The sequence below is a fragment of the Pseudophryne corroboree genome, chromosome 10 (genome assembly GCF_028390025.1).
Source record: "Pseudophryne corroboree isolate aPseCor3 chromosome 10, aPseCor3.hap2, whole genome shotgun sequence".
Classification (NCBI taxonomy): Eukaryota; Metazoa; Chordata; class Amphibia; order Anura; family Myobatrachidae; genus Pseudophryne; species Pseudophryne corroboree.
Window position 1 is genome coordinate 155,446,796 of NC_086453.1, and position 17,186 is coordinate 155,463,981.

The following is a 17,186-nucleotide window of genomic DNA, read 5'->3' on the forward strand; positions in this document are numbered from 1 at the left end:
GGACTGATATGAATAACCAAATATTCCCTGACAGCTCTGCATAATGGGGGTGAATCAGAGGTAGAAACATTTGCATTTGTGCCTGCATCTTTTGTTGTTGCCACTACTGCATCTTTATGGTAATACCATGGCAGATAGAGACGGCCACTGGCAATGGCGTGATTCCACCAATGTACATACAAAGACATGGCCGATAGGCAACCTTTGAGACTCCCACCAACCACAGCGTGATTCAGCCGATGTGTGTACACAGAGGTGTAGCTAGGTGCCATGGTGCCTGGAGCAAGGGTATGTTTCGGCGCCCCCTCTCCTGTACTGAATTGGGTGCATGTTACATTTGAAAAGAAAAAAAAAATATTCAAAAATACTAAAATCGGTGACAGGGCTGGTTCTAGACCTTGTGGATCTTAGGGCGAAAGTTTCCTTTGGGCACTCCATGTTTAAAAAAGGGACAGTGTGCGCCAAAGGCGTGCAACAAAAAATATATAGGGGTGTGGCTTCACGGGGAAGGGCGTGGCCACAGGATTAGTACCAATTCAGATTACACCGCACATTATTGTCCGTTATTCACAATACACCTGACAATGCTAAATTCCTTTGTCGTATAAACAACCCTTTATGAAGCTAAGAACACTGTACGCTGTTTGCTTAAGAAGTACCGTAATGGTACGCTATTAGCGTAGCGATCGCTCAGCCGTAGGCGAGACGCTCAAGCGTCACGTTCGCTCACGGCCCAGTGATCACAGGACACGTTATTGGTTATGACTAGAGTAATGATTCGCTATGGCGTAGCGGACGCTCGAGACCACGAGGAGATCACCAGCGGCGCAGACGCTCACAACGCTATACCTTAATGTTTAAACCTTATACCAAAGAAATACAAAGAATACCTTAATGTGAGTACAGGGTGTAAGTGCAACTTTGTGTAACCTGACTAACTACAAAGCTGCTTGAGCGTCACCGACGCTCAAGTGAACACTTAACACTATAGAAAATACACAGATACTGGTTTAGGTTCCAAGGCCTATTAACTGTATTATATCTAATATACTTGTAAAAGGGGATAACAGTACAAATGATACACTACAATATAACAGAGACTTCCTAACCACAGAACTAAAATACAAAAAGACAATACTACTCTGACCTAAATGCAATACAATACAATGCTATAATACTATGAGAGATATAAGAGAAAAGAGGAGAGAGAGAGATAGAGAGAGAGAGAGAAATTGGCTCACAGAAAGACAATGATTACGGAGAGAAACTTACGCACAAAGGGTATGATCGCCTGCGCCTCGATATCCAGCTCCCGGCTATCAGCAGATAACCGTTGATGAGAGAGTGAGAGCTGGATGTGGTCGGCCTGCCTATTTATGCCCCACACACAATGCAATCTCATGGTCCTACAATCCCATTGTCCATTGGCCGAAGGAATTCGGCCCTGCATCATAACAAAAGGTCATAGGGTGATTCATACAGGTGGGCTGTGACGATTTCCAACAGCTCAGGTGGGTGGGAAACTGGGTTTCCCGCCGCATACCTGAGTATGTGTAAATAATAGAAATGGACATAAACTTCTTATGTCCATAACTATTCGCACGAGCGATTAATACGCTCCAAACCAACACCGGAATATTGCTAATTAAATACTCTTCCGATGGGTACCAAACACTGCTGTATGATTCCTGTTAGACCCTTCGTACGATATAAAGAGGGATTCCTCAGCTCTGGGACATTGTATTTTAACCAAACTTTCAGAATCTATCAAAGGGACCATGATCTATAAACTACATTAATTGTGAACATTTGTAACGAATGAGTCGCACGCTACGACTACATAAACTCTACCGTAAATACGCATACCGCGCCTGCGAGTGCACGCTATTGCGGGTATGCGCATCCACGGGAGAGCGTACGCACGCGCAGCGCGGACCAGTGTGCGGTGCAAATATGGCAACGTGCATTGAGACATTTTTCTGACTTTGACAGTCCACCCTTTGGCAGTCAATAATAACTGCCACAAAACATTTAAGGAGAAAAATGTAAGTCAGGGGTTAATTGATTTCCATGGTTGGGTAGGGGAGAAGAGTGGAGTAGGTGTGAAGAGGGTATGACCTAGTGAGAAAGTAGAAGCATGTGTGTATGAGTCCATGTTTGGAGGGTCATGTATCATCGTGCCGTACGTGTGGTAAATCTAGCTTCGAGGTATTGCGAAGTATACATTTGAATTCCTTCTTATCCTGTGGTACAGGTCTGTGGATGGGCTGTCAAACTCTACCGAGCTCATTTCGGCTGTGGTTGTAACAAAATGGGGATGCACATTTTAGTTGATGATACATGAATGGGGGAGGTATGTGGTTGCTGATATCTGTGCCTGTATTCCCTATCGTCTATGTGTGTCGTTACCTGAGGGTTGTAGAGATGAAGATAAAGAACACTTACGAAAAATGCAATGATATTCTATGTCAGGGAAATGTACATCTGTTGTTGAAGTTGTTTTCGGTATCTGTTGAGAGTCGTCTTCTTTGCGCTGTATTGCTCCTTAGGCATGAGCAACAAGCTTTGTCAGTGCCATCAGATTTACAAAAATGTTGGGCTAGCGTGAGTTTAAAGATACTAGGGAAACTGGGGATCCATGGCAAAGTTCATCAAGTGTCCATATTTAAAGTTGTCAAATCTTCTTCTTTGGTGCTTGTCTGTTGTCTGTATACATCTCGTCTCGTCAGCTTCCTCGTCCAAGGGGGTCTTTGTATCTTGGAGAAAAGCAGAAAAACAGGTGAAAGAAACGGACCGTATAATCGCATTTTCATCACATTCTGGTTTCTATCATTGGGTCATAAATCAAATCCAGGTTAATTACGGTTTCCTCACTCCTCAAGCTCATCACTTTTGTACTTTGCTTGCACCTCATTAAAGCCTGCCCGCATCTAAATATCAATCCAATTGATATAACGACACCCAAGATACATAGTAGAAACTTTCCAACATCCATTATGACTCCTTGAGCCCAGTCTCCTAAACCGGAGAACCAATTTCGCGGGTTCAACCATGACACCCAACCAGTCAGCTCATTACCTACAGCAGCAAGGGTGAGATTGTGTTTTCGACGAAATTCCCACTTTAATTGGAGAATATCATCCATTTTCTGGTCTATGACCTCTACCGGATCCTCGGTGCTATTCGTGATATACGTGCAACACTTTATGCCGTACTGTGTTGCCAATGTAACACAATATCCGCCTGTTACTGCTGTAAGATAATTAAGAACCATCCTATGCTGAACTAGTTCTGTTTTGTAAGCTTGAAGTTCTCTTCCAGTGTATCTAAACGTGTCATCATACATTTCAGTGATATTATCTAACAAATTGGCGAGTGCGGAAATGTATCTATAATTCATCACTCCTCGAGCGGTACGAGTGAAATCTAACGCTACCAGAACCTGAATCCCGGTGGATTCATGGATAAGATCAGAGGCCGGATGCTCTAACCTTTCTGACAGTTGTCTTTTAACTCGGTGCTCGTAATGAGTGTGAGTATAAGGAGCTTGGGCACCACGGTGTATGTCCTTCATTTTGTCATGTGTAACAGTCATCACTTCAGGCAATACTTTTCCAATATAACACAATCCTTCAGAGTTTGGGGCAAGCCACTTGTACGCCTTTCTCCCGCATATGAAATATGCATCATCGGGGAGAACATATGGGACGGAGAAGGACATGACCATGTTACAAACCTTCCAGGTGAAATCTCCTGACCCTAATTCTTCCATCTGCCTAATGCACGTATCAGTTTGTATGATATGTGCACAGTATCCTGGTGATACCTCTCCAACTCTAGTAATCCTATTTCCTAAGGTATATCGATACCGGAAAGATTTTCCTCTACTGGCTATGTGGCGTACGAGCTCTGTATCTGTAGGCATTCTATCTGCTCTGTGTGAAAAGGTCATGGTAAGGTTGCTCCATGACACTTCCCAATTTCCCGGTTTTCTGGGATTGGAGATGTTAAAACATATGAGGGACCTATCCACATGGTATTGGTGGAGCTTCAAACTAGGAGGGCTGGAGATATTAAACCTCCGGTCCACCGGTCTCCCACCACTTAGCTCAAGTACCTCCCCTAACGTTAAAGGAAATGGTACTAGCCCTGATTTACTGTGACCCTGAGGTACTTGAGAGCATACCCAACAATCGGTCTTGTTTAACACATTACCCACTAGAGAGTGATAGTCACTCAATGGATGCCGGTCCATATGGATATTAAAACTAGATTGGCATTTCTTTATGCATCCATCTTCAACCAGATTATCACAGAGCCTACAGATACAATTTTCTTCAGCTAACAATCCATCACAATTTCTTCTATCGGATCGTTTTCTGATACTCGCCTTTGCTTGTTGGTTTGGTTGATCTTGGAAAACTACGCCTCCATCATCATAATCGGAACCCATTCCAGAACCTCTCTCGACCTCTATGGTACTCTCGCCGGAACAGACTGCTCTGGTCAACATCATGGTTAACATCAAAATCCGGATCACAGTCTCTTGGGGCAAGTCCATCTTTGAGGAGGAAATAGAGAAGAATGAGAAGGGGGAAAAAGAAATCTTAAGGGAGAGGGGCTGGGAAGTGGAGAAAAACAATAAAAGGGAGAAGGGAGTCGACAACTGCTTTCGGTCGTCGAGGCTCAGGTGCCGCCTCAGTCCTCCTGGAACAGACACTCCAGTGATACAACCTCTACCGTCTGTTCCTTATCACGGGACTTCTCTGGATCGGCAACCTTTTTGCAGTGGGATGAATGGACCCAAGTCTCTCTCTCAGCAACCTTTAATGCTGTGGTGCTAGTCAATAAGACCTGGTATGGTCCTTCCCATCTATCAATAAGACAACCTGAGCGTAGAAAATTTCGTATCATTACATAATCCCCAGGTTCAATGTCATGACAATTACTACCTGGTAAATCAGAAATCACCAACTTCAGATTATCATTTTGATTCCTCAACTGTTTACTCATGTTAATCAAGTACTTTACAGTTACTTCATTGTTACATTTCAAATCATCCTGAGGGTTAATCATGACATGCGGTTGTCGACCAAACAGAATTTCAAAAGGGGACAGATTAAGAGGGGACCTGGGAGTGGTTCTGATGCTATACAAAACAATGGGTAAAGCTTCTGGCCACGTCAATCCTGTCTCTGCCATTACTTTACTCAATTTATTTTTAATAGTGCTGTTCACTCTTTCGACCTTCGCACTCGCCTGTGGACGGTACGGAGTGTGCAGCTTGCTATCAATACCCATCAATTTACACATTCCTTGAAAGACATCACCTGTAAAATGGGTACCCCTATCACTTTCAATGATTCTAGGGATACCATATCTACATACAAATTCCTGCACAATTTTCTTAGCTGTAAACATAGCGGTATTTGTAGCTGCTGGAAAAGCTTCGACCCAATTCGAGAAAACATCTATACAGACAAGTACATATTTCAAATTTCGACATGGGGGTAATTGAATGAAGTCAATTTGTATTACCTGGAAAGGGCCGCCGGCAGGTGGGATATGGGATGGTTCTGTAGGTATTGCTTTTCCAATATTCTTTCTCAGACAGGTAAGGCATGACATTGCTCTTTTACCCGCATGAGAGGAGAATCCTGGGGCGCACCAGTATGCTCTTACCAATTTGCACATCCCCTCCCTGCCTAGATGAGTCAGCCCGTGAGCTGCTTCAGCCAGACATGGAAGGTATGCCCTGGGGGCCACTGGTTTACCATGTCCATCCGTCCAGAGCCCTGAGGACTCCTGGCCATATCCCTTTGCCTTCCAGACTGCTCTTTCCTGTGTGGAACACAAATTCTGCATCTCACACAACTTCTGTGTGTTGATGGTATTAAATACCATCAACTGTGTGGTGTCTGTCCGTATGGGGGTAGCAGCTGCAAGCTTTGCGGCTTCGTCTGCTCGGCTGTTACCAAGGGATACTGGGTCTTGGCTATATGTATGTGCTTTACATTTGATAACAGCCACTCTGTCGGGTTCCTGTATCGCTGTTAGAAGCCTTTTTATGTGAGCTGCATGCGCTATCGGTGTACCAGCTGCCGTCATGAAATTTCTGAGCCGCCATAGGGCTCCGAAATCATGGACTACCCCGAACGCGTATCTAGAATCGGTGTAGATATTGGCTGACTTACCCTTAGCCAATTCACATGCTCTGGTTAGGGCGACCAGTTCAGCAACCTGGGCTGAGTGAGGTGGGCCTAGCGGTTCCGCTTCTATGGTGTCTTGGTCATCTACGACTGCGTATCCAGTACACAAGTCTCCCGAGTCTGACTGTCTGTGACAACTACCGTCCGTGTAGAACGTGAGTTCTGCATCTTTCAGTGGATTGTCACTGATGTCAGGCCTTGCGGTAAAATTTTGGGTCAAATATTCCATACAATCATGTGTATCTTCCTTTGCATTAAATCCTCCTTCCCCATCACTCTCACCTTCCACCCTTTGTGTCTGACCAGGCACACCTGGGAGAAATGTTGCAGGGTTTAATGCACTGCATCTTCTTATGGTGATGTTTACGGGGGCCATTAATGCCAATTCCCATCTTGTAAACCTTGCTGATGAGACGTGTCTGGTTTGGGCAGAATTCAATAAGGCAGATACCGCATGCGGCGTATGGATTGTGAGGTTGTGGCCTAGCACGACATCTTCGCTTTTCGTTACTAGCAATGCTATCGCCGCAACGCTACGCAAGCATGTGGGGAGGGATCGTGCTACCGTGTCTAGCTGGGCGCTGTAGTATGCAATTGGCCTGCTGGCGTCACCGTGTTTTTGTGTTAGTACACCTGCTGCGCACCCAGCACTTTCTGTTCCGTATAGTTCAAAGGGTTTCCCATAGTCTGGCATACCTAGTGCTGGTGCCTGCGTTAGGCACTGTTTGAGTCTCTCAAATGCTGTTTCAGATTCGTCTGTATGCGAAATCCGATCAGGTTTGTTTGAAGAGACCATTTCCTGCAAAGGTAGCGCCAATATGGAAAACCCTGGGATCCAATTACGGCAATACCCACACATTCCTAAAAACGTCCTGATCTGTTGCTGGGTTTGTGGCAGTGTCATGTCTCTAATGGCTTGGATTCTATCAGCGGTCAGGTGTCTCAGTCCTTGTGTTAGACAGTGTCCCAAATATTTTACCTTAGTTTGGCATAATTGTAACTTGTCTTTGGAAACCTTGTGACCTGTGTCTGAAAGATGAAACAGGAGCTGTTTCGTATCCTTCAGAGATGCTTCCAGTGAATCTGAACACAGTAATAAATCGTCCACATACTGTATCAATACTGATCCACTGTCTGGTTGGAAAGACTGTAAACAATCATGCAAAGCCTGAGAAAATATACTTGGACTATCTATGAAACCTTGGGGTAACCGAGTCCACGTGTATTGGACTCCTCTGTATGTGAATGCAAACAAATATTGGCTGTCAGGGTGCAGAGGTACCGAAAAGAAAGCGGAGCAGAGGTCAATAACAGTGAAAAATTTGGCAGTGGGAGGAATTTGCATTAGGATGACAGCTGGATTAGGCACTACGGGGAACTGACTCTCAACTATTTTGTTAATCCCCCTTAGATCCTGCACTAGCCTGTAACCCCTCCCCCCACTCTTTTTAACAGGGAAGATGGGACTATTTGCGGTGCTGGACGTTCTTACTAGAATGCCCTGTTGTAGCAAGCGCTCTATTACGGGAAAAACTCCTAGCTCCACCTCTGGCTTCAGAGGATACTGTGGGATTTTTGGAGCTATCCTACCATCTTTTACTTGCACAACTACTGGAGCTACGTTTGCCATTAATCCAGTGTCCTGTCCATCTTTTGTCCAAAGTGACTCTGGTATCTGAGATGTCATTTCTTCTACTTGGGATGGATTCCTATTTGTCATAATGGAATGTGACATTAATTTTGATGGGGAGTCTAGCATGTCTCGTACTTCCTGAGCGTGATTCTCAGGAATGTCCAAGAATACACCTTCAGGGGTACAATAAATGACGCAACCCATTTTACATAGTAAGTCTCTTCCCAGGAGATTGGTTGGTGCCGATGCAGCCAGCAAAAAGGAATGCTTGGTATGCAAAGGCCCTATTGTAATCTCGGCTGGTTTGCTAACAGGGTAGTGCTGGACTACTCCTGTTACTCCCATGGCTGGAATTGTCCTACCAGTGGTTCTCATGCCCACTGTCGAATTTATCACTGACTTGGCCGCCCCTGTGTCTACAAGAAAGTTTAAAGTTTTACCAGCCACATTGATTGCAATCTCTGGTTCGCTTCCAAGACTGGCAATCAACTTAACTGGCTGCAGATTACAGGTATGGCCACACCCCTATTGGGTATGCTGACCTCCCTGAATCCCATTGGCAGCAACTACTTGTGGGGGAGTTAGCTGGGAACTACCAGAGGCATGCCAATCTCTGTTCGGGGGATATCTTTTTGTTTCCCCTGTATGTGGCTCAAAACTCCGCCTCTGTGGACCCTGCTCCCAATGTCGTGTGTTGTGTTGTTGTCTAGGGGGTTGAAAAGATCTTTGTACATTCTTTGTTCTACATTCTCGTGCAAAGTGTCCCGGTCTGTTACAAGAAAAACATGTTATTACACTTGCCTTACCCACAGGATTCGGTGGTACATACGCAGGCTGCCTTGTGGTCAGCGCCTGTATACTTACGGACATCAACTTATCACTTTGCGACTCTCTGTGCCTAGTGATGTTTCTGTCGTGATCAATAGCAGCCTCTCTCAAGCCGGACACTGACAGACCTCGCCAGCATGGTTGTGTGGTCTGAACCCTAGTCTTTAATGTTTCCTTTAAACCATCCATCAGTACAGATACTGCTACTTCTCGATGGTTTGGGTTGGTCTTAATGTCTTCTATACCAGTGTACTTTGCCATTTCTAATAGTGCCCGGTGAAAATATTCTATTGCCGTTTCGGACTCCTTTTGCTTAATGGAAAATATTTTATTCCATTTAACAACGGCTGGGAAATACTCTTTTAGCTGTAAATTTATCCTTTTTACATTATCCTTGTTGTACACGTCTGTAAGCGGTACATCTTTATCCAATGCACAATCAGCTAAAAACTGAGTTGCATCAACATTGGAAGGTAAACAAGCTCTTAGCAGTATCTGCCAATCCTTGTTGTTGGGTTCTACAGTGTTACCTAAATCCCTGATGTATTTTTGGCTAGCAACTAAATCCTTCCTGGGGTCAGGAAATTCGGACACTATTGTTCTTAATTCCATTCGGGAAAATGGAGTGTACATGGCAATGTTCCTTATGGGAGTGGCTCCAGACACATCTGTTTTTCCATTGGGAACTGCTATTACCCTTACAGGAGCAATTCTAACAGCCTCTTCCTGTGTAGATTCTACTGCTTGTTGTGGTACAATTGTTTCAGTGTAGTGCATGGTGCCGTACTTACCCGTTGACACGACCTCACCTATCCCTCCGCTAGGGGCTTTCACTAATCTCGTGGGTGTCGCTGTGCCTACTGTGGTCTCTGCTATGGTGGCTGCAAGAGAGAGAGCTGAAATTGTTGCTGAATCGTCTTCTTGATCACACTCCTGAGGAAGGTTCAAAACAGGGTACAACTTGCACGGGTTAATACTTGCATGAGTTATTTGGTTAACATCATTAACATTTACAGTGTTACTAAGAGTTTGTGTTTTACAACCCAGTGCGTTTCTCTCCACAATCAACCTCTCTCCTGCAATGTATGGTGGAGGAGGAGCTGTGGCAATCAACTTCCTGACTGCCCCAGATCCCGCCGCCAGAGCCAACCCTCTCTGTATCTCACCTTCCTGGTGCCATAACTGTAAACAATCATGATGTTGAATTCGTCTCTTTGTCGATTTTACGAGACATATCCTCCTCCTTAAATTTTGTAACACTTCTGGACTGAAGCTACCTATTCTTGGGAATTTGTCCCTGTCTTGTACAGTCATTCTCTCCCATTCATCACATAAAACCTCTGTGTGACTACCGTATTTTTCACACATTACATATCGTGCCGACCCAACTGGTCGGTTCTCTGAATCAACCCGAACCGAGGTTGATCGCCCCCTACCTGAACAAATGGCCCCCATAATCTGCAGGCGTTGCTTATTCCTCCTTGGATCTTTATCTCAAGGTTTTCAGCGAACCCTTACAAACAAACCAAGATGTCCTTGGGCAGGCCGGCGGTGGTGGTTTATCAAGTACCCCACTTACTTCTCGCCCACGTTGGCCAGTACTGCAATCACTGTAACCAGAGCTGCTGTACCCAACCCAGGGCCCCTGTGAACCTTTATTTACTGGGGCGCGTTCCCCAGCAAGTATCGGTTGTTGGATAGTTCCTGAGTGACCAGCGAACTTCCCTTCCAAAAATAAAAAATTACACAAATCACGTCAGAATGTACAAATAGCGTTTGTGACCACTTTACTCTAATGGTATTAGGTCAGATTACTAACTACTGCACACAATTACGTGCGGTCCAATCGTTCAGTACACAAGCACTACTTGTCATGTACTGAAAGATCAATGGAATCGATGTTTCCGGCCGCGATTCCTTCAGCAAGAGCTTGTATGGCCTATATGGGTTCTGCACCAACACCCCAGGCGTTGTGCCACTGGACTTTTATAGCGGACCTCTTTGTCTATTTTACCTGTTACCTTATGACCTCCTGGTCTTGTTACCTTATGACCTCCTGGTCTTGTTACCTTATGACCTCCTGGTCTTGTTACCTTATGGTCCGCTATACTCTAATGCTCAAATATTATTTAACCAGGGATGCCTCCCTGGCCACCGTATATGTCACTTACACGTATGTCCCTTGACGAGTACCCGGCTTTCCTTTTGGTTCCACCTTAAAGTTATATAAACTTTTGTATACAAAACACACTCACTCAACACAAGTACACTTTTGTTTCTATATCTATTTCTGCGCAGAAATTGTCTTTAGGCCAAAAGTGTTACCAATTAGGAGCAGGATCTGTTAAACTAAATTTCAGATTTTTCCAAAAATAGATTTGCGTTATTTACCGCGTCGCGTTATCTACCGCTGTGCGTTAATTATCGCCTTTGCGTTACTTCACTTTATCACAGTTTGAGCTACGTGGGCGTAACCGGACGCTACGTTGCGTAATGAACGCTGCGTGCGTCTGCCTTTTGGATTGCGTACGCTAGTCTTTGTTAGCGACACGTGTACGCAATATAAAAGATCCACCGTAACACAATTTCTATTTTTATCAATGTAAATGATCCCTGATCATCTACCGCAATCCACACTGACTGCCTTGTATCTCAGACAAACCGTGTGTTGTTCTATACTTTAACTATTACCTCTACTATGAAATAACAGCAAATCTCTTTTTAGCACTTTCTATCAACTATAAAATTTGGCAAACAGGAATAGTGATATACGAAAATGAAACAGAAAATGCAGATATATGTATGCGTGCGTGTATACGCAAGACAGAAGAGAAATAAAACAGTTTTAAAAGACACAAGCGTTTTGTTCTTACTTCCGGTTCCCGGATTCCTTCAGCACTCTTTATCTAAGTGAAGCAGACGCTTATCCCGTCAGCACTGTGAGACAACCTCCCACCCTTTGCTGGAGGGATAATGTCTGCTGATCTACCTAGTGCAGATATGAGAAGGATAGGACGAGTCCCCAATTGACAATGCTAAATTCCTTTGTCGTATAAACAACCCTTTATGAAGCTAAGAACACTGTACGCTGTTTGCTTAAGAAGTACCGTAATGGTACGCTATTAGCGTAGCGATCGCTCAGCCGTAGGCGAGACGCTCAAGCGTCACGTTCGCTCACGGCCCAGTGATCACAGGACACGTTATTGGTTATGACTAGAGTAATGATTCGCTATGGCGTAGCGGACGCTCGAGACCACGAGGAGATCACCAGCGGCGCAGACGCTCACAACGCTATACCTTAATGTTTAAACCTTATACCAAAGAAATACAAAGAATACCTTAATGTGAGTACAGGGTGTAAGTGCAACTTTGTGTAACCTGACTAACTACAAAGCTGCTTGAGCGTCACCGACGCTCAAGTGAACACTTAACACTATAGAAAATACACAGATACTGGTTTAGGTTCCAAGGCCTATTAACTGTATTATATCTAATATACTTGTAAAAGGGGATAACAGTACAAATGATACACTACAATATAACAGAGACTTCCTAACCACAGAACTAAAATACAAAAAGACAATACTACTCTGACCTAAATGCAATACAATACAATGCTATAATACTATGAGAGATATAAGAGAAAAGAGGAGAGAGAGAGATAGAGAGAGAGAGAGAAATTGGCTCACAGAAAGACAATGATTACGGAGAGAAACTTACGCACAAAGGGTATGATCGCCTGCGCCTCGATATCCAGCTCCCGGCTATCAGCAGATAACCGTTGATGAGAGAGTGAGAGCTGGATGTGGTCGGCCTGCCTATTTATGCCCCACACACAATGCAATCTCATGGTCCTACAATCCCATTGTAGTGTTCACTCTAGGATTTTTTTAGGGCAGGGTGCTGATCACGGGTAGGGCACATTTTTCATTCGGGAGGGCACATTTTTCGTTCGGGAGGGCACATTTTTCAGTTAGAAGGGCAAAATTAGGTACATACTATAATGCTTGGTCCTCCCATTCCCACATGATAAAGAATGGGCAGTGCGCGCCAAAGGCGCGCAGCAAAAATTTAGGGGCGTTGTTTTTCGTGGGGAAGGGGCATGGCCACATAATAGTGGCAATTCACATTACACCACACAGTAGTGCAGCTAATACACACTGCACCAGGTAGAACCTCCTATACACACTGCGACAGGTAGAGCACGTTATACATATTGCGCCAGGCAGAGCACATTCTACACTTTGCGCCAGGCAGAGCACGTTATACACATTGCACCAGGTAGAGAGCACTGAGACACACTGCACCAAGTAGAGAGCACCGAGAAACATTGCACCAGGTAGAGAGCACCGAGAAACATTGCACCAGGTAGAGAGCACCGAGAAACATTGCACCAGGTAGAGAGCACCGAGAAACATTGCACCAGGTAGAGAGCACGTTATACACATTGCACCAGGTAGAGAGCACTGAGACACATTGCACCAGGTAGAGAGCACTGAGAAACATTGCACCAGGTAGAGAGCACGTTATACACATTGCACCAGGTAGAGAGCACTAAGACACACTGCACCAGGTAGAGAGCACTGAGACACATTGCACCAGGTAGAGAGCACTGAGACACATTGCACCAGATAGAGAGCACTGAGACACATTGCACCAGGTAGAGAGCACTGAGACACATTGCACCAGGTAGAGAGCACTGAGAAACATTGCACCAGGTAGAGAGCACTGAGACACATTGCACCAGGTAGAGAGCACTGAGAAACATTGCACCAGGTAGAAAGCACTGAGAAACACTGCACCAGGTAGAGAGCACTGAGGCACATTGCACCAGGTAGAGAGCACTGAGAAACATTGCACCAGGTAGAGAGCACTGAGAAACACTGCACCAGGTAGAGAGCACTGAGAAACACTGCACCAGGTAGAGAGCACTGAGAAACACTGCACCAGGTAGAGAGCACTGAGACACATTGCACCAGGTAGAGAGCACTGAGACACATTGCACCAGGTAGAGAGCACTGAGAAACATTGCACCAGGTAGAAAGCACTGAGAAACACTGCACCAGGTAGAGAGCACTGAGACACATTGCACCAGGTAGAGAGCACTGAGAAACATTGCACCAGGTAGAAAGCACTGAGAAACACTGCACCAGGTAGAGAGCACTGAGACACATTGCACCAGGTAGAGAGCACTGAGAAACATTGCACCAGGTAGAGAGCACTGAGAAACACTGCACCAGGTAGAGAGCACTGAGAAACATTGCACCAGGTAGAGAGCACTGAGAAACATTGCACCAGGTAGAGAGCACTGAAAAACATTGCACCAGGTAGAGAGCACAAGACACACTGCACCAGGTAGGGCACATTTTTGATCTCCGCTTTTTTTGTGCCAATCTTACATACTGGGGGCTGATGCTGCGGGTCACCCCTCACACACCGCGGAGCTGGTTGAAAATGGCCACAACACTGATCCATGTACACAGAGGAGGGAGGGCTGGGTTTGTCTCGGCGGGAGAGGCAAACCCAGCCCTCCTGTCTCATCAGATCATGAGCAGACCTATAGTCTGCTCACAGAGGAGGGGAGCTGCGACGGCTGACAGCTAAGGACGGGCGGGACGCGGAGGTCTCTGTCTCTCATGCAGGGAGACACAGTGATCTCGCTGAGCCAAAAAAAAAGTGGGTCCCAGGGACCCCTCAGTTTTAAAAATTTGGGTCCTACTTCAGTTTCTGGGTCCCACAGCAACGTATGCTTTTGAGATCCCCTTATGCCTCCCCACATAGCATTAGACCACCCCACATGGTAGATAGCAGTTATGGCAGTATTGGGGGGCAAATAGAGGGTTAGGTGCAGGTAGTGCTGTAGGCAGTGTTAGGGGTAGGGAGGCATCAGTACCCAGGATTCGGTGCTTCCTGCTCCCCGTCAACTTTTAAGATCAGCTTCTCTGTGTCCTTGTTGAAGCCCTACCGCTATAACACGAGGTGTGTGCGTATGCTGGGCACTGCTTTGGTTTGGGGATTGTTTGTGTGTATGCTGAGCACTGTGTGGGTGTGGCAGTTGTGTCTATGCTGAGCACTGTGTGTGGATATGGGAGTTTATGTATGCTGGTCACTGTGTATAGGGGGATGTATCCTGGGCACTGTGGGTATGGAGTACCCATATGCTAGGCGCTTTGGGAAGGGGGGGGGGGGGGGATGAGCAATGTGTGGGTATGGGTTGTGCGTATGATGGCCACTGTGCGGGTGTGTGGGTATAGAGGGTGCTATGAGCATTGTAAGTGTGTATAATGAGTACTGTGTGGGTATAGAGCATTATGAGAGCTGTGGGGGGTGTATAATGGGCACTGTGTGGTATAGGGGTGTGCATATGATGGGCGCTGTGTGGTATAGGGGTGTGCATATGATGGGCGCTGTGTGGTTTGGGTGTGCGTATGATGGTCACTATGGGGGTGTGCATACTGGACATTGTGTGGGTTTAGAGGGTTTTATGAGCTCTGTCGGGTGTATAATGAGCACTGTGTGGGCATGGAGTGTGTGTATGATGGGCACTGTGGGGGTGTGAATACTGAGCACTGTGTGGGTATGGGGGTGTTTATAATGGGCACTGTGTGGGTATGTGGGGTATAATGGGTGCAGTAGTGGTGGTAGCAGCAGGGGACAGGATAGGTGCAGTAGTGGTGGTATCAGGGGGCATGATGGGTGCAGTAGTGGTAGGGGGTAGGATAGGTGCAGTAGTGGTAGCAGGGGGTAAGATAGGTTGCGCAGTGGTAGGAGGCAGGATGGGTGCAGTAGTGGTAGCAGGGGGTAAGATAGGTGCAGCAGTGGTAGGAGGCAGGATGGGTGCAGTAGTGGTGGTAGCAGGGGGTAGGATAGGTGCAGTAGTGGTAGCAGGGGGTAAGATAGGTGCAGCAGTGGTAGGAGGCAGGATGGGTGCAGTAGTGGTGGTAGCAGGGGGTAAGATAGGTGCAGCAGTGGTAGGAGGCAGGATGGGTGCAGTAGTGGTGGTAGCAGGGGGTAAGATAGGTGCAGCAGTGGTAGGAGGCAGGATGGGTGCAGTAGTGGTGGTAGCAGGGAGTAGGATAGGTGCAGTAGTGGTAGCAGGGGGTAAGATAGGTGCAGCAGTGGTAGGGGGTAGGATAGGTGCAGTAGTGGTAGCAGGGGGTAAGATAGGTGCAGCAGTGGTAGGAGGCAGGATGGTTGCAGTAGTGGTGGTAGCAGGGGGCAGGATGGGTGCAGTAGTGGTAGCAGAGGGCAGGATGTGTGCACTAGTAGTTGGGACGCTGGGGGAATAAGATGCAGCGTAACAGGAAGCGCCCTCACAGGTATAATGTGCAGGTATTGGCCATGTTATTTAATAAATATAGGAAAGGCCCGCCTGCACGTTTGTGAAACGAAAGATTTATCACCATTCCCCCAGGTCGCAGCGCTCTGACCTCTTGGTACTTTGCAGTCGTGGTGCCCGACCGCACTGACATGTCCCGCTCGGCCCCAGCTCATGTTCTCTGCAGCAGACCCACCGGGCTGCCCCTGGTGAAAGCGCTCCTCTCCTCCTCGGCTCCCTCCTGCATCTTCCATTCTCCTGTCATCGTGATGTCCGCGCCCGGTTGCCACCAGCACATTCAATGGGTTGGAGATCAGCGCAGGGAGGAGGGACCGACGTCTCAGGTGGCGCTTGGATTGGGAGACGCTGCCGGCAGCGATTGGATGTTGAGAAGCTGCCGGCGGCTATTGGCTGGTGAGGCAGGGCTTGGGGATTTCTATTGGCTGTGAGGCGGCTGTCAGCAAAAAACAGCGCGTCCTGCGGGACCCGCTCACTTTTAAAATCCGAGTCCCTCTTTGCGATCACTGCAGTGTGGTTAATGTGTCCGGCGGGCAGCAAAGTGCGGGGCGGGAGGGCGCACACAAACGGGCAGGGCGGCATTCAGGTGTCTAAAAAAGGGGCAGGGCGCAGCGCCCTGTGAAAGACACCTAGAGTGAACACTACCATTGTCCATTGGCCGAAGGAATTCGGCCCTGCATCATAACAAAAGGTCATAGGGTGATTCATACAGGTGGGCTGTGACGATTTCCAACAGCTCAGGTGGGTGGGAAACTGGGTTTCCCGCCGCATACCTGAGTATGTGTAAATAATAGAAATGGACATAAACTTCTTATGTCCATAACTATTCGCACGAGCGATTAATACGCTCCAAACCAACACCGGAATATTGCTAATTAAATACTCTTCCGATGGGTACCAAACACTGCTGTATGATTCCTGTTAGACCCTTCGTACGATATAAAGAGGGATTCCTCAGCTCTGGGACATTGTATTTTAACCAAACTTTCAGAATCTATCAAAGGGACCATGATCTATAAACTACATTAATTGTGAACATTTGTAACGAATGAGTCGTACGCTACGACTACATAAACTCTACCGTAAATACGCATACCGCGCCTGCGAGTGCACGCTATTGCGGGTATGCGCATCCACGGGAGAGCGTACGCACGCGCAGCGCGGACCAGTGTGCGGTGCA

General features: G+C 46.6%; 1 protein-coding gene across 1 annotated transcript in view; it reads left to right on the top strand.

The window, feature by feature from the left end:
- KASH5 (KASH domain containing 5) overlaps positions 1–17,186 on the top strand; it is a 1,087,213-nt gene that overhangs the window by 305,452 nt on the left and 764,575 nt on the right. The window lies entirely within an intron of this gene.